Source organism: Eptesicus fuscus, chromosome 5 (genome assembly GCF_027574615.1).
Source record: "Eptesicus fuscus isolate TK198812 chromosome 5, DD_ASM_mEF_20220401, whole genome shotgun sequence".
NCBI lineage: Eukaryota > Metazoa > Chordata > Mammalia > Chiroptera > Vespertilionidae > Eptesicus > Eptesicus fuscus.
Window position 1 is genome coordinate 17671830 of NC_072477.1, and position 19289 is coordinate 17691118.

General features: G+C 40.2%; 1 pseudogene; it reads left to right on the forward strand.

Moving 5' to 3' along the window:
* LOC103292272 (leukocyte elastase inhibitor-like) overlaps positions 1-13917 on the forward strand; it is a 20532-nt pseudogene extending 6615 nt beyond the window's left edge.
* The last annotated feature ends 5372 nt before the right edge of the window (positions 13918-19289 follow it).

The following is a 19289-nucleotide window of genomic DNA, read 5'->3' on the forward strand; positions in this document are numbered from 1 at the left end:
AAACTTCCGAACTCATCCCTCGATAAGTCTAGTACCCATACCTAGTTATTACAACATTGTTGACTGTATTCCCTAATTATTTAATCTTTTTTATTGCTGTGTAGTCTCTCTCTCTCTCTCTCTCTCTCTCTCTCTCTCTCTCTCTCTCTCTCTGCCAGTTTCTTTTATGTTGATGAACACTTTGGTTTTTTGCATATCTTGGCTATTGTTAATAATGTTTCAATGAATATATATATATATATATATATATATATATATATATATATATATGAAAAACTAGAGGCCCAGTGCCTGCACCCTCTCCAATCTGGGATCCCTTGAAAGATGTCCTACTGCCAATTTACAGGGATCAGGCCTAAACTGGCAGTTGGACATCCCTCTTGCAATCCGGGACTGCTGGCTCCTAACCGCTCACCTACCTGCCTGCCTGCCTGATTGCCCCTAACCACTCTGCCTGCTGGCCTGCTTGCCCCCAAATGCCCCCCCCCACCAGCCTGATCACCCCCAACTACCCCCCATGCCAGTTTGCTCAACCCCAACTGCCTCCCCTGCCGGCCTGCCCACTCCAAACTGCCCTCCCTGCTGTCCTGATCACCTCCAATTGACCCCGACTATGGCCTTCTCGCCCCCAACTGGCCCCCCTGCTGGTCTTCTTACCCCCAATGCCTCGCCCCCCACTAGCCTGATCACCCATAGCTGCCGTCCCATCCTGGCCTGATCACCCACAACTGCCCTTCCCTCTTGGCCTCTAACCACCTCTACCTCAGCCCCACCACCATGGCTTTGTCCAGAAGAACGTCCGGAAGGTCTCCTGGAAGGTCTCCTAGTCAAATTAGCATATTACCCTTTTATTAGTACAGATAGAGGCCTGGTGCATGGGTGGGGGCCAGCTGGTTTGCCCTGAAGGGTGTTCCAGATCAGGGTGGGGGTTCCCTTGGGGCGTGGGGTGGCCTGGGAGAGGGGCCTGTGGTGGTTTTCAGGCCAGCCATGCCCCCATGGGGTGAGGGTCCCCACTGGGGGGGTGTGGCCAGCCTGGGTGAGGGACTGATGGCTGTTTGCAGGCTGGCCATGTCCCCTGGTGATCCAGACTCCCAGCCCCTCCTTTTTTTCTTTTCTTTCTTTTTTTTCAGTGCCTGCTTGAGCGGAGGCCAGGGCTGGCTGGAAGCAGGTATCTGGAATTTATTTATCTTCTATAATTGAAACTTTGTAGCCTTGAGCGGAGGCCAGGGCCGGCCAGGGCAGGTGGGAAGCTTGGCTTCCTCCATTGCTGGGGGCAACCCAAGCCTCCTACTCGCTCCAGCTCCGTGCTGCCGCCATCTTTGTTGGGCTAATTTGCATACTTGCTCCTGATTGGCTGGTGGTATAGCAGAGTGATGGTCAATTTGCATGTTTCTCTTTTATTAGTGTAGATTAGTGTTCTCATATTTTTTAATAAATACCCAGAAGAGGGATTGCTATATCATTTGGTAATTTTATATTTAAATTTTTAATGAAACTTCTGTTTTTCCTAGTAGCTGTACAATTTATAATTCCACAACAGTGTACAAGAGTTCCTCTTTATCCACTTCCTGTCCAACACTTCCTGTTACTGTTATTTATTGTCTTTTTTATCATAGCCATTCTAACAGATGTGAGGTGATATGTCATTATGGTTTTGACTTGCATTTTCCTAATAATTAGTGGTGTTTTACATATTTTCATATGCCTATTGGCCATCTGTATGTCTTGGAAAAATGCCTATTCAGATCCTTTGAGTCCCTGGTATTTTTAACTTCCCTAATAATAAAGGTTAAGTAAAGATACAAGAACACCTCATTAAGTGATATGACAGCAAATAAGAACAAGTTCAGAGAAAGAAGGGACTCTATAGATAGAGCTGTCAGAAGAGACTTTGTAGAGTTAAAAAAACTTGAGTTAGGAGGAGGGGCACAATTTAAATAGGGAAGAAGATGGCCTATTTTCCACTTAGTAAGTCAATATTAAGTGCCCATGAGTTGTGATTCAAGAGACCAAATTAGTAAAAATGATAAGACACTAAATATGTTCATCATCCTTAGAAAGGAGAATTCAATTCAGTAAAAGTTGAGAGAACTGAGGATAGAAGCTGTGTTTTATATTTCTTTGTATTTTTCACTCTCTGGGGTGAGCAGATATTTAAAGTTCAATCACCAATGAGTGTTTTTACCACCTATCTATATGTATAAAAGCTTAAGCAATCGTTATGACCAGATGATTGGCTGGTAGCTATGACATGCACTACCATTAGGGGGCAGATGCTCAATGCAGGAGCTGCCTTCTGGTTGTCAGTGCACTCCCACAGCCAACCTCCTGTGGCTGGACAACCTCCTGTGGTCCCTCCCCCCTGCTGGCTGGCCCTGTTGGCCCCAATCAGGACTGGGCAAGATGGCCCCAATCAGCCCCGATTGCCAGCCAGGCCGAGGAACCCCACCCATGCATGAATTTGTGTACCGGGCCTCTAGTTAAATCATAAAGAAAGCACTAGCCACCAAAACACTACATTCAGTGTGTATATGGGTATATATACAAATGGTATAAGATATGGTTTTCCATACTATAAGTGTTTGCATTCTAGTTGGCAAGTGAAAAATCTAATCATAATAATATCAATGTACCAGATTTAATCTCCAAATATACTGAACCTTAAACCTTGAAGTTTTGCTATTTAACTCCATCTAGACTGAACTTTAGAAGAAACTGAAGAAGAAAAAAAAAATACATAGACAAGAGTATTTTAAAAATAAGGGAGTTGCCCAGCCTCAATGACTCAGTGGTTGAGAATCGAGCTATGAAATAGGAAGACATAGTTCAATTTGTGGTCAGGACACATACTCAGGTTGCAGGCTCAATCCCTAGGCAGTGAGGATGGGGGGCAGCATGTAGGAAACAGTCAATCAATGATTCTCTCTCATCATTAATGTTTCTATCTCTCTCCCTCTCCCTCCACCTCTCCCTTCCTCTCTGAAATCAATAAAAAATATATATAAATAAGGGAGTCTTCTAGAGAGTGTTGAGCCCTTCAAGATTCCAGGAAAATTTTTAATAAAATTCTTAAATATAATACATTGTACTGGGCATTTTGCAAAAGCATTCAGAATGCTTTTCCAATTTTCACATAGGTTAAGATTCACTGTGGCTTAGTCATCTTAGTCAACTGCTATATCCTAGATTTGTGCAATAGATAAAAGGAAGATATGCTAGCTCATGAGGCATAAAATAAATCCACAATATACACTAGCACAAAAACTTGAAAACTTTTAATAAGGAAGATGCAAGGTCTGTTATTATGAAGTTAATGATATGTCCTAGGTGAACTTGCACATCTAGCCATTGGGAATTCAAGGGGTCTACCTTCAGGAACCAAGGCTGGTTAGAGCTCTGCTACAGTTGGGCTCAATTTTACCTTTTAGCTTAAATATCCAGGGGGGACAATTATGGGTCTTATAGCTGCCTAGGTCTTCTACAGTAGTGACAGAGATCTCGGGTACTTCTTGATAAATTGTTGTTATGTTAACTGGCCCAAACCGGGGAGCTTGAACCCAGAGAATGCTAGGGGTCCAGGAGCCTACTCCTTCCCATTTCTGCTTCAGAAAAGGGACTTTAACTTCTGTTTCCTCACCTGCTTTTGTCATCACTTTCATATTTTCCATCTCTCTTCAGAAAAGTTAACAACTTTAACCTGAATACAGTGAGCATGGAAATGAGATAGGATGGAGTGGATTGTATAGTTAATAAACTCTATGTAATTCCAGCAAAAATCTCAATTTATGCATTTTAGATGACACATGTGAGGCAATTTAGGTAAATTATGAACATAGGTGCAGATGACAGCCCTAGGAATCCTCACAGGCCACTCCTATAGGAGGTGGCATCTCTGCTTAGTGCTGCAGAAGGTTATTTATCTGCATGGGTCACTAAATTTTTATTGCTTTTTGTTTATGCTCATCTATGCTTCACAGTTTACCTTCGTTATTTTAACTGTTTTAGGTTTAGGGACTCCACTAATTCTAATAGGAGAACGAGTGCATAATGTTTGACATAGTAAAGTTTCTTTAAAGTAAAGAAAATCCTAAGGGAAATTCTAGGACTTTCCACTCTCTGATGGTGCTAGGAGAATCGAATCCCACATTTACAACTATCATTATTCTGTGGAGACAAACCTCATTTGCTTTTGTAATAGCTGCATTTTCCTCCACCAAACCCAACACTATTTTTTTTTTCAATTTCACTACTGACTCTATCCATTTAAGTGTGCTCCCTATTATACATCAAGGATGCATAAGTATAGGCTAGTATATGTTGTAATGACAGAATTCCTTTAAATTAATTATTTACCACTATTCCTTATGGAAAAAATTTCTTTTGTCATATGTATTTTCAGTTTCTGCATGGTTGTTAAAAGCACCTCTCTTGGGTACATCAAGAAATACCTAATCACATTTTGGAAAGTTCAAAGTTCTGGTCTGCATCTACTTCTTCCCTTGTTCTGGTGCTCAGGGCTTCCACACAGATTGGTGATTAATGTCAGCTTCATATTTCAGTTATACCTCTATATTTGTCATTTTATAGTACTGGTCAATATTTATATACACATCTATAAATGTATTACTAATAGTCATCTATGTAGTTCATCCCATGACATAAAATGGCTACCTTCTAAACCCTAGAGGAAAAAAAGAATCCCCTTCATATAATTAAAGAGAGAGATAGGTTGAATCCCAATAGAATTGACAGTCTCCATCCTAGTGACCAGGTAGAAGACAATAAGCATGTTCCTACTGGGTGTGCCATGAAAAAGGCATCAAGAAATTACTCAGGGTAAGGGCTATTTCTGTTTCCTAATGATTCAGGTACATCTAGTTACACCTGTAGCCCAGAAACACCAAACGTGTTTGTATGCTGGTTTTGTGTGGAGCTGGGAGGCCTCCAAGTAACATGCAAGTGGCAATAATCCCTTGAGTGCTGAGTTGCTTCACTGGCTTCTTAGTCACTCTTTGGAAACAGTCCTTTAAAGTCACCAGTGACCTTCTAATCTAGACAAGTCCAGAGGTAATTTTTTTTTCTGTCCTCACTCTGTATTTCACAGCATTTGGCACTTCTAGCTCTTACAGCTTCTTCTCCTTTAGTGTTCCCTCATCCTATTTAGTCTATTAGAAGTAGATGTTTCTATACGATTATTCCTATGTATTCAGTTTTATCTCTTGTAGTCTTTATGAAATAGGAAGAGAGGAAATGTCATTGCAAATTGCACTAGTTATAGCGAGCATTAGGTTTGCTTGTAAGGCGCAGAGACCAGAATGAATAATGACTTAAATAAGACAGAAGCTTATTTTTCTTCCTCATGTGAAAGGCCTGAGGTAGAGAATTTTCAGCAGGTATGGAAGACTGGTTCCATGTAGTCCTTAGAGATCTAGGCTCCTTCCAGCTTTCTGCTCCACCCTCAAGGTATATACCCATATCCAAGGCAGAAGGGTAGAAAAAGAGACCCTCATCTTTTAAGGAGAGTCTTAGAAACTGTTTCATGGGCATTTCTACTATCCCATTGGCCAGGATTTTTGTCACAAGATGATCCTACCTGCAAAGAAGTTTAGAAAATGCACTCTTTATACTACAAGCCATGTGCCTTTCTGAAAATTCTATTACAAGGGAAAAACATATTTGTAAAGACATCCGCCTATATTTTTTCTTCTAGCAGTTTTAATATTTCTTTTTCATAAGTATGTGTTTTATCTATCTAGAGCTAATTTTGTTTATGACATTAGGTAAGAAATCTAAATTGGCTTTACCTTCCTATCAGATAATTAATTATTGCAGCATCTTTTATCCCTCATCTCCCAATGATCTATAATGTCAGTTCTGACAAGTTTCCATACATGCATGGGTCTGTCCCTATGCTCTCTATTCTGGATTTTCTATTTGTGTTTCTCTAAATCAGTACTATACTATATCTTTATTATTGAACCATAGAAGGTTAGCATTGCTTGGTTTTGGCCTATAAAAATGTTATTTCCATATGTTTTGAAACTAATGCTATAGTTTCATAATAAGCTTTATTATTACAAATTATTCCTCTTACTTTCATCACACATACTTTCCTTCCTAGGCAGCATCTTGGTTATTTTTTGACACTTTCATTTTTCATATAAATTTTAGAATCAGTTTGCCAAGTTCCTAGAAGGAATATATTTTAACACTGTAATTGGAATTTTGTTGAGCATAGATTATTTTATGGGATACTTGTCATCTACATGCTATTGCATCTTCCTATTCATGAACATGGTATATATTTCCATTTATTTAAATATTCTTTAGTGATTTTCAATAAAGTTTTATAATTTTCTCAATAAATATCTCACACATTCTGATGTTATTTTTGTGCAACATTTTAGTTCTATCTTTTTCAAATTACTATCATTTTATACACAGACATTGTTCATTTCTATATACTTACATATTGACCAATTTATTTGCTTACCAGTCCTTCTTGAATACCAGGCCTACCTCATAAGATGAGTTTCTTTTACCATAAAGTACATTCTTTAGTTTATCAGACTCTTGTTGCTAGGACATTGTTTACTTGTGTTTTTGATAATTTTATATTACATTCTTCCTTTTGGATGATATTAATTTATAGAGATTCTGAGGAATCTAGGTTAAAAGGATTGTTTCTCTCAACAGAACCAGTGTTTTCTTCTACCAGATGTCCTGGGCAAATAATAACCTGAAAGCCCTTAAAAACTAATTTTGCTTGCAGTTTACTAGAATGCAAACATAAGTGTTCAAGTCCCTAACCCATGTGAGGGCAGGCTTTTAATTATAAATTTCCAGGAAAGGATCATTTTTCCTTTCTATGAAGACCCAAGGCAAACTGGTTCCTCTACTGTTCCCTTTCCCAGTGGATGAAATTTTTTCTGCCTAATATTTTTATTGTGGGAATCCTCCCCAGTAACCCATCTCTCTTCTTACTTGCCTTATTACTGTGATCCAAAGTAAATAACCATCTTCCATGGTACTGACCATTAAAATCTAATCATATAGATGCCTGATGTCAGGAGATGACCCTGGCCAGTTGTGATTTCAATAGTTGTTTATACTCAGTTTCAAGTTCTCTTCTTCTCCTTCTCTTCCTCCTCTTTCTCCTCCTCTTCCTCCTCCTCCTCCTCCTCCTCTTCCTCTTCCTCCTCTTTCTCTTCCTTCCCCTCCTCCACTTCTCCTCCTCCTCCTTCTTTTTCTTCCTCTTCTACCTGTGAATTTCTCTTACTTTCTTTGTTGATAATCTATGCATTTTACAGTCTATTTTGTCTTATATTATCCAGAATTTCTTAGAGTTTGGTATAGAAGAATTTTTTGGAATATATAGCCAATTCTATTATTGAAAGCAGGACTTGCTGCTTTTCATTCCTATAGAATGTTATCCATTCTAATGATGATTATCATTAATTTTATGCTACTGACAGTGAATCCCAAATCTATATCTCCAGACCTACACTCTCATCTGCTTTCTATTTCCAATGGACATTTGTTAGTATGAACTAGCAACTTGAATGTTTCATCAACTATTAAAGCTCAAGGTGTCCAAAGTAGAATTTATCTTTTTCCACAATTTTATTATCCTATCAAATGTTGCTGTTTTAATGAGTCTAAATCATTCCTAATTTTTAAACTATAAACCTTGAAAGAACTAGAAATAATTACTATATCTTCATATTTGTATGCAATCTGTCACATCTCTTCTTTTTGCTACAATATCTATATTATGATTATCATTTTTAATCCTTACCTAGAATATAAAACCTTAACCAACTTACTTAAGATTGATTAGATATAATTTCAATGCATCTGGCACATATTGATCATTTGCTTTGTGAAAGGTAGTATGCAAGCTGTTTTATACAAAATACATTCTATTTGGCCTTTTCCTTAAAATTTTTGGTTTCAAACAATAAAAAAGGGGTTATCTACTAAATTCACATATATTATCACTTAACTAAGTATTGACTAAGTATAATAATTGCCTAATAAACTGGATCAGGTAATGCATGTATGGGTGGAGACAAGAAAGAAGATTTCAGTGTTTGCTGGAGTTAGGGAATGAACATAAAGAAAAGCAGAGCTGGGAAAGATGGCTTACTGATGACATAATTTTAGTGCTTACAGCTAGCCATATAGTTTAGCTAAATAAGTCACAGAAGTTCCCTTCTCCCTTTTAAAAATTTTTCTTTAGCTACTTCTTGCTAACCTCTTTTTCACCTTTTAAAAACAAAAATTAATATTCTAGCCAGCCTTCATTTCCCTTTGGGGGTCTAGTTGGATTTAATTTCTAAAATAAAAAGAATTTGGTTATCCACCCTCATTGAGGTTTCAATCTTGCAGTGCCCTGAGAGTCCCTCCTCCTTTTTGACTCTGTAGTTACTACCTAATCCTCAAGACTCATTGTCCCCTTGAAGTGTGCCTGGGATCCTCTAACTCATTTGTTTCTTCCAATTTTTGGATACCTATTACATTTATTTTCTCTTTTTTGAAACAAAATTATAAAATAACATGTAGCTAACTAAGCATTACCTATTTTCTATTTCCCTCAATCTTCATCTCTAATGTTTAATATAAAAAAGTAAATATGGTAGAGTCATCTTTCTATCATCCCAGGGATAAATATAATGCCTGATTCATAGTTATTGCTCAATACATGTTTATTGGACTAAATCTTGTAGAAAGATGATTGTTCCCTGAGAAATAAAGAGAAAAATAGTTAATTCTTGCTACATCTGCCACCAACTGCAGTGACATCTCTGATTCAACATGCATATTTAGAAGATAATTACTCTGTGACTTGATGAGTAATTGGAAACATTTTTGTCTAATACATTCTTGCATCATAGGTTTACCTTAAAATTCAGCTTCAAGCAAAGAATCAAATTATTGGTTAGAAATATGAATTATTAAAAGTTAATGTTTTTACCTAGTTCCAGATAACTTGTTTTGTCATTCAATCCATTAATTCATTACATTTATTTGAGTCTATGATTCTAATTTGCCACTAATAATACTGAACTTTAATAGTCATGGATTCTGTGTGTTATATATACTCTCTCTATGAACTACTAAAAATAAATTCTGCCTTTAAATTTGGAGAAATACATATTTGGATTATTAACTGTTAGAGATTCTGTTACAGATGGTACTGCTAATTTATAACTATGAAGGCAGAGATCTTATTTGCCTTGTTTACTCTGTTTATCCCCAGTGAATGCCCAATACAGTCCTTGAACATGGTAGATGCTCAATAACTATTTCTTGAGTAAATGAACAAAATAGTGTATATTTATAGTAAGGTTAATATAGGACTAACAATTTTGTTTATACAAGCTAGACCTTGCACAGTATCCTATTTTCAGAGCTATGTTGACATATTGTCACTCAAATAAATTGGCATCCATTTCTCAAAGAATTTATTTTTCATTCAATAAGGCAATGTGCTAATGCAAATAAAGAAGAGGGAAGGGGTCAAGGGAACATGAAAGCAAAAGATAGGTGTTTTAACATACACCTCACTTTTTAATTACCAAATAGTATAATTTCACCAGAGGTCCTTATTGCATTATGAAGTTTGTCAATAAACAGGCTTGTGGCCTGAGTAGTCAGAATACCTAGCTGCTTGTTGTATGTTACCAGCTACAATAATAATCACCTTTCTGGTCTAGTTTTCTTATTTTAAGTTTAGAAGCTGGTTGAATTTTGCTAAGATCCTTTGCAGCACTAAATTCATATATTTTTGATATTTACTCCACATGTGTTGTATATTCCAAACTCACTGGTCCACAGTTGGAGGCACTGGTTATCCATGCTGCTAGTCAGCCTGAGTAGTTAGTTTCCATGCAAGAATGTGAGTCTGGTGTGATGAGACCTTCATATTTTTTAAAAAGAAACCATAAATGTAGATTTTTATTTAAAAGTTCAAACTTTTATATATTGGCCACAAATTCCAATAGTTTTAAAACACTGTTTAATTCAAACTAAACACAACAGCTGGTTGGGTTTGGCCCATGGGCTGCCAGTTTATGCATTAAAGGATTTTTTTTCCATGTCCTTACCATTTTCAATAACTATTTTTCTTGTCAGTGAACAACAGCTGCTGTATATTATTTTCCTCCGGCCTCCACAAACCATAGATCCAGTTCAGTAGAGTTGGATCATTATATGTGTGGGTTTAGTTTCTAGGATGACATGGTACTTATGACATAGGAGAAAACTATATCTTGACCAAATTTCTCTTGATTTCCAAGGTGTGATATGGCTAGTTATTTCATATTTGTCCTAATTAGATAATTGTCATATTTGGGAGAAGAAAAGAGAGGTCTTCCAGGGGTCTTTAGAAGTACTATACCCATCTATTTAGTAGTAACCTTGGAGTCTACTTCCAATTTTTGAGCAAAGAAAGAGAATAAAAAGTAGGCTCGGGGGGGGGGAGGGGAGATGCTGTTTCATATCTAACCCAATTGTATTCCTTCTACAAGTTTTATGCCCATTGAGGTCATCTAAACTTAATTGAATCTGAATGGTGTGGCAGAAAAATCACATAGACATTGGAGAGAGAGTTGGGTGTGAACCTAATTTCAGTCACTAATTATATAACCTTAAAGTTATTAATCTTGTCTGTGTCTTAGATATCTATTCTACAAAAAGGGAAAATAATACTTAGCTCATGCTTGTGGTGTGGAATAGAAATGATGCATGTACTGATATGGAGTATCTATATATATAAAGAGGTAATATGCAAATTGTACAGGACGCTGTAACATCACAACCACTCAGGAGGAGACTGCATGTGCAAGTGGGCTGAAGGGGACTGCATGAGGGGTGAGGCAAGCCACGGATGCCGGGGCGGCTTGAGCAGGCCTGGAGTGAAGACAGCGGGGCCTGCCAGCCTCCATGTGCCAGCAGTCCTGCCTCTGCACGTGAGGTGTAGAGGAACCACCTTTTCTGACCACTCATTGGCTAAGTTCCCTGTATGCCACCCGCAGTGTTCTTGGTAACTTGGGTAATAAGAATCCAAGAAGGTGATCTAGGGTTTTTCCACCACACTCCTGGAGTGTGCTGGAGGGGCTAAGAAATGTCATATCCTGCACTAGCCAGTTTTGCTCAGTGGATAGAGCCTCGGCCTGCAGACCGCAGGGTCTGGGTTCAATTCTGATCAAGGGCATGTACCTAGGTTTCAGGCTCCTCCTTGGCCAGGGCCCAGGTCAGGGCTCATGCAGGAGACAACCAATCAAAGTGTCCCTCTCACATTGATGTTTCTCTCTGTCTTTCCCTCTCTATTCCACACTCTCTAAAAATCAATGGAAAATATCCTCATGTGAGGATAAAAAAAAAGAAAGAAAGAAATGCCATATCCTATGAAAAAGTCATCTTGAAAATGCCTAAAGAAAGTTGTCATTTTTTCATGGTGAAGGGATTGGAGTCCATGTTGATGAAAACACCTTGGCGGATGCAGTGGCCAGCAGTGGCAGCAGCAGCAGGGTGATGGGGGTGGCACCTTCCCCTGATCATCCCAGTCACCTCCCAGCAGAGGGAGGCCTAAGCTGTCAGTAGGACATCCCTTGAGGCCTCCCAGACTGTGAGAGGAGGCAGGCTGGGCTGAGGGACCGCCCCCCAGTGCACGAATTTTGTGCACCGGGCCTCTAGTCCTAATATATAAAAACCCTGGGTCCGTCACAACCGGAGGCTCAACCAACTGGAGGTCAGTCCTGCAGTCAGTGCTGGGTTGCCGTGGTGACCCAGCACTGACTGCTGAGGGGGCTGTGAATCAGGCCCAGAGAGAGGCCTGAAGAGAGAAGCAGGGTCTGATCCATAGCCTGTATGGCAGCTGTTAATTAGCACTTGCCTCTCTCTTTCTCTTCAGGTCAGGCCAGTAGCCGTGCCTCCATTTCTCTCCAGGCCTCCACCGGGGCTGCTGATCAGCCCTGCCTTTCTCATTAGGCCCCGTTGATTGGCCCAGAGACGCTGACTGGCATAGAAACCGACCAATCAGAATGAAATCTGAGTGGTGTGAGGAGCCAATGGCAGCCTAGGAGGCAGAGCTTTTGATGCTGACTGGCATAGAAACTGACCAATCAGAACCAAATCTGGGTCAACTGTGAGGAGCCAATGGCTGCTTAGGAGGCGGAGCTTTTGACACTGACTGGCATAGAAACTGACTAATCAGAACCAAATTGACCGGCAGAGGAGGGAAGTTGGGGGCGAGATCAGGCCGGCATGGGAGGGCAGTTAGGGGTGGTCAGGCTGGCAGGGGAGGGCCATTGGGGGCGAGATCAGCCTGGCAGGGGAGGGCAGTTGGGGGCGAGATCAGGTCATCAGGGGAGGGTCATTGGGGGTGAGATCAGGCCAGCAGGGGAGGGCAGTTAGGGGTGATCAGGCAGGCAGAGGCAGTTGGGGGTGAGATCAGGCCAGCAGGGGAAAGCAGTTGGGGGCAAGATCAGGCTGGCAAGGGAGGGCAGTTAGGGGCAATCAGGCAGGCAGGCAGGTGAGTTGTTAGGAGCCAGTGGTCCCAGATTGTGAGAGGGATGTCCCCGATTGGAGAGGGTACAGGCTGAGCTGAGGGAACCCCCCCTCCATGCACAAATTTCGTGCACCAGGCCACTAGTCTATACTAATAAAAGGGTAATATGCTAATTAGTCTGGGTTGACCAGACATCTTCTGGATGTCCGACTTCCTTCCAGACAGTTAGGGGGTGACCAGGCTGGCAGGGGTACAGTTAGGGGTGACAAGGCTGGAAGGGGAGCAGTTAGGGGCAATCAGGCCAGCAAGCAGAGGCAGTTAGGGGCAATCAGGCAGGCCAATGGGGGAGAAGTTAGGGGGCAACCAGGCTGGCAAGAGGGCAGTTACAGGGCAGCCAGTCTGGCAGGGGAGCAGTTGGGGGGCGGCCAGGCCAGCAGGGTGATAGTTAGCGGGCAACCAGGCCAGCACAGGGGCAGTTAAGGAGTGAACAGGCAGACAGGGAGCAGTTAGGGGGCAACCAGGCCGGCATGGGAGCAATTAGGGGGTGACCAGGCTGGCAAGGGGGCAGTTAAGGGGCAACTGACAGGAGAGCGGTTAGGGGGCTATCAGGCTGGCAGGCAGAATGGTTAGGGGCAATCAGGCAGCTAGGCAGGCAAGTGGTTAGGAGCCAGCAGTCCCAGATTGTGAGAGGGATGTCCGACTGCCGGTTTAGGCCCGCAGGGTGTAGGCTGGGCTGAGGGAACTGCACCAGTGCATGAATTTCATGCACCAGGCTTCTAGTGGTTGATAATATGACTAAAATTGTGCTAGTTAATGCCATCTATTTTAAAGGAAACTGGCAGGAGAAATTCAGTAAAAAGGCCACAACCGATACACCTTTCAGATTGAATAAGAAAATGATGTATCAGAAGAACAGATTTTCATATGGCTATATTGAGTGCTGTAGCTGCCTTACCAAGGCAGGGAGCTCAGTATGGTCATCCTTCTGCCAGATGACATCCTGCTGAAGAAGATGGGAGAACAATTGATTTTGGAAAAATTGCACGAATGGACCAAACCTGATAATCTGAGTTCCATGAAGTCAATGTCCACCTGCCCAGGTTCAAGCTGGAAGAGAGCTACAACTTCATCTCTCACCTGGCCAGCCTGGGTGTAGAGGACCTCCTTAATAGCAAGGCTAATCTGTCTGGCATGTCAAGAGCCAAAGATCTTTTTATATAAAAAATTGTCCACAAGTCTTTTGTGGAAGTGAATGAGGAGGGCACAGAGGCAGCAGCTGCCACAGCTGGCATCGCATGCTTATATCAGAGAAAAATTTTGTGGCTGATCATCCATTCATTTTTTTCATTCGACATAATCCCTCAACTAACATCCTGTTCTTAGGCAGATTCTCTTCCCCTTAAAGACTATGGAAATCCAAGGCCAAGCCCAGAACTTTATTACTGGCCCTTTCAATGGTGATAGTTTTCATATATCTTCTGCAATAAATCTACCATCTCCCCCACAAAAAATTCTATACTCAGCAAAATTGTCATTAATGTGTTTGGGTGAGGTAAAGATATGTCAGATTTTCAGGGGCTAGGAGAGTATGTCATCACTGTATCCTCCTAAAAAAAAATTACTTGAACCTACATCCTGGGAAGACAATGGACAGTTAAAACAAAATAATGAACTCAAGAATAATAAACTCAAGTAATTTAAATAATTTAAAAATTATTTAATAATTTAAAAAACAAAATTCGGTGTTGAGCAAATAAAACTATTTGAATATCAATAATTACATCTTGGTTGATAAAACATTTTGTTTTACAAAAAATCTTTAAAACAAAATATTCATGATAAGGAAAAATAATAATTTGGTATAAAAATTCAGATTTTAGGGGTACTGATGAAGAAATAAAAGAAACAAAAATAGGGGAACTGATGAAGAAATAAAAGAGTAAAAAATGTATGTCCACATACACTGTGAAAATAAATGGATACTTTCATTATTGATATTACTAACTAGAAAAAGTAGGTTATAATATTTTTAAAATAGAAGTTAATCTCTTTACGATTGCTAGGAAGAAAACATGATGTAAGCCTTCCAAATCCTTAGAGAAAGGTAACCTCAGATAAATGTCATGATACAATAATTAAATAAAATAAGCAGTAACTATATATACTAAAATGTCCACAATTATTAGTTCTATGTTATCTAAATATGTAATAACTTTAATTGTTTACTTATTTATGCTTGTCTATATTTTACACACATTTTATAATAAATGCAGATTAATTACATAATAAGAACAGATCATTTATATTTTTGAGTCATTGCAGCAAATAGTATCCTATATAATAAAAGCATAATATGCTAAGTGTCTGGTTGGCCAGTCAGCCATTAACCAATCAAAGCAAAATATGCTAATGATATGCTAAGGCTGCTCAACTGCTCGCTATGACATGCATTGACCACCAGGGGGCAGACAGTTGACTCGTTGACCAGTCGCTATGATGTGCACTGGCCACCAGGGGGCAGGCACTCCAACCGATAGGTTAGCTTGCTGCTGGGGTTTGGCTGATGGGGACTGAGCAAGACAGGCTGGACACGCCCTGGAGCCCTCCTGTAGTTCCTCCCTGGCTGGCCAACCTCCTGTGTCCCTCCCCAGCCCTGATTGTGCACCAGTGGGGTCGCTTGGCCTGGCCCGTGCTCTATCGCAATCCAGGATCCCTTGGGGGATGTCAGAGAGCCAGTTTTGGCTCAATTCCATAGACCAGGCTGAAGGACCCCACTGGTGTATGAATTCTTGCACTGGGCCTCTAGTTAAAAATAATTAAAAATTTTTTTCAAGTATGGAAAAATGCTACTGATATACTATCAAATGAAAAAACAAACAAATAGGTTTCCACTTTTGTAAATAAGGACATATGTAGATAGACCAAAATATCTTTGAATTGTGAAATTAAGATTGATTTATATAATTTTTCATATTTTTCCATAGGTTTTCTACAGTTATCTGGAGTTATTTTTATAACAAACAAGCAAACAAATGCCATTGAGAGCTTGGCTAGGGCTGTGTTGTGGTAGATTTGAATAGCAGATTAAGGGGTTTAGATGCATTCTTGGTCAATGGGGAGCCATTGAAGCTTGCTTGCTTATTTATTTATTTATTTATTTATTCATTCATTTATTTATTAAATTTATTGGGGTGACATTGGTCAACATGAACATACAGGTTTCAAGTGTGGGTTTCTATGTTACAAGATCTGTATTTGCATCATGTGCCCACCACCCAAAGTCAAATCTTCTCCTGCCACTAACTGAAGCATTTTAAGAAGGGAAGTGATATGAGTAGATTTGTATTTTGAGAAGATTAAGACAGAAGTATTGTTATTGTTTAAATTGGATTCAAGTGGAAAATTGACTGGAATTTATTGTAATGGTCTAGACAGGAAGTAACAGGGTCAGAACTACATCTCTGCAACACAAATAGGGAAAAGAAGAGACACTTGATATAATAGAGAGGAACAGTCCAGGGGTCTTGGTGACAGCATTCAGTATTAGAGTTTGGGAAAGAGAGATCCAAAGAAATATGGGGACAACCTTATTGGGAGAACAATGATGCTCTGAACAGGGATAGGATAATGAAGAGAAGCAGGAAGAGGAAAAAGATATAGGAAAAAGTTTGATGAATTTGACAGCACATCTTTGGGGTTTTATTAGATAATAGCTGCCTTCCATGTAGGAAATACTCTTTAGGAGTTTTAATGATTTCATTGAATGATCCTTCTCTTCCTTGACAGCACATGACAGAAAAACCAGACTCCCAACCCCCTATGGCCAATGACACAGACACATGCCAGCTTTTGTCCCTGCTGTGAGTTTGAAATCATAGCTCTATTCCCATTATAAAAGGCCCCACCTCAGTCAAAGAGTCCCTAGGTGATTCCTAACATTCCCAACCAGATCTGCTCTTAGACCTTGGCAGCTAGTGTCCCCACATTGGACTTGGCACTTTATAGGTCAGCCTCTCCCATAGGGTGTGAGGAGTCTGCAGAGCCCGGAGGGAGGGTGTTCCCCCACACTAAACCTCCCCTCCTCACTCCTCTAGTGCTCTGGGAACCTGAGATGTTGTTCTCAGGGCTTGTTCACTTTTTTTTCCCCAAGCTTTTCTTCCAAGAGTGAGCTACACATTTGTGTTTCCCATGACCCACTTGGAGGCAGAATATAGATTGTTTTGGAGGAGGAATGCTCCATGTAGCGAAGACTCTCCGTGGTGAAAGATGGAGGTCGGTGTGGGAAAGAAGGTGAGAGGGCCACAATATGGGGCCTTTCTTTGTACTTATGCCTTGAATCACTCAAAATACCTGGCAGAGGTCAAGCAGAGACAATGTGCAGGGCAGTTAAAGGGCACTTAAAATCTAGGAGTATATTAATATTTTGGTTACTGGTGCTAATCTGCTGAGTATACTGGCTGGTAAGGGGAAAATTAAACACAGACTTTTTATAAGGCATTTCTTCTAAACCACAATTAGAGGCCCACTTGCAGAATTTCCTTTCCCTTGATGACTCACAGAAGACTGTAATCACCATTTCCTTGTGAAAGCACACATGAGAAAAGAGAGATGATCACACTTTGGTCTACCCTGATTTTCTGCTTTATTGGCCTGGTTTGTGAATAAGGACCATTTCTCTCATGCTTCTCCTCAATCTGTGCCTCCTTCCATATCATTTCATAAGCCCCAATATGCTTTCAGAGAATAGATTTCGCTACTTGTACATCTGCCTCCATCCCTTCTTTGAGAACTCTGCCTCTACACAGAGCCCTACTGTCCTGTTCTATCACGTGACCCCAAATTTAATGACCACAGGTGATTAGATCCAAGTGGAGGTGCTTGAGTCAATTTTCCTAGGTACTAGAAAGTAGTGATGATAGATTGCCTAAGATGCCATGTCAGATCATGTGCAACCAGAGGAATCCAATCAAAATAAAAAAGAGACAGAGATATAGACCAAGATGCCAACGCCCATGCTGCCCAAGAGAAACAGAAAAGTTGCCTCACTCCTGGACTTCCCAGTTCCAGTTCTTATCCTCATGTGGCCTGCTTTCCTTTTTCTTCTCTCAACTGCCTGTAAAAGTTCTTGTGTTTTCTTATAGCACAAATATTTTCTAAGGGTGAGGCTAGGTACCTATTCCTTGTAACAAAGAATCACAAAGACACATATGTCCACTACACTTGGGGAACTTAATTCATGATCCTTAAGATTCAATAGTTGACTCTACTAGATTTGGTCATGTTGACCTTACATCTCTCATGTAAGAATGTTGGAGCACAAGAGGTTAAACAGCTTGTCAAGGTCACTTAGAAAACTGATAGCAGATTTGAGTCAGAAATTTGGCTTGGTTTTCTTTCTTTGGCTGTCCTCATACTAAGCTCTGTTCCACAACTCAGTTCTACTTCATAAATAGTGATAATTGAAATGGGATCATCACCTTATCAAAATATCCACACTCGCCTTGGTGCAATGAACAAATTTAATCTTTCCTGGTTGACTAATTTTTCCTCTCCTTTACTTTAGTCTGCCCTTCATCTTAGCTTATTCAAAATGTTATGCTGAATTAAGAGACCAGTGAGCAAAATTTCTGTATGCATCTCTTTCACCCTTTCGACTGCCAGAAACTGCTCCCTGGGAAGGCAAAATAATATACTTAACTTCATCTTCAACCTAATCAATCATTTGACAAAGCTATTGAAACACTGGACATTTGAACAGAACATCAGAGCTCTCCCACTGATTGCAGGTCTCAAAACTCAATCGAACCTGACTGTGGACAGAGTCATAGGTGATGAGAGGCATAAAACTATCTATATCCTGTATCTTCTCCTCTTCTGATTTCCAGGAACCTCTGAGCTGGGCTGCTGAAATTACCCAGAGGGATTCTCTGCATATCAGGCATTGATTATATGCAGTTCACTGTAGAATTGCATTTAGCAGAGAATATGGTTGGCAGGCTCTCTCCAACCTGTTTTCCAGATCATTTTGGCTCACATGCTGAGATGTTGCATTATATTTCACCCCTCATAGCAAAATATGTAGTAAAAAGGGTAAATGCAGTTAGAGTTTCAAATCTTTTAAGGCATTCTAGTTTATAAATGACTTTCACACACATAAGCTTACTTGCTCTCAGAAAGCTCTATAAGTAGATACTATTGTCTCCCCCTTGCCTCTTTTTCTTTTTTCAGATGAGCACATGATAAATGGTGGAGCTAGTTCTTGACCTCCACGTTGAATATTTTTTGCCTGTATCCTGCTGCCATTCATGTGGATCAGGCACTGTGCTGCAAACTGGACACACAGTAGTGAACTTCTCTGTCTGTCATGGGAAATCAGAGTAGGGGTGATGTCCAAGCTGAGAAGGAAAGGAAGAAATGGTAAATGTTATTCAGGCAAAGTGGGAGGGCTTGGAGCATTCCAGGCTATTCTCATTTTTATCTCTAAAGTATCCCAATGGACCTGACAAGTAGAAATTGGGCAAGGAAGCTAAGAACTGAATTTCCACAACTGTGTAATCTCCGATTTCAATATGAAGATATATATCAATTAGATTTCCTTTTTTCTTTAAGAATCAAATTAAGTGCTTTGTCACTACCTTCTCAAGAGCAAAGAAAGTTTAACACTTCTCCCCTACCCTCTCACTTACTCAATGGTAATTCTTTGGCAATCTGGTTTGTTTTTACTATCTCAATGATAACTGAAGATAGAGTTTTGACTGTATCCCTTTCACAAGAA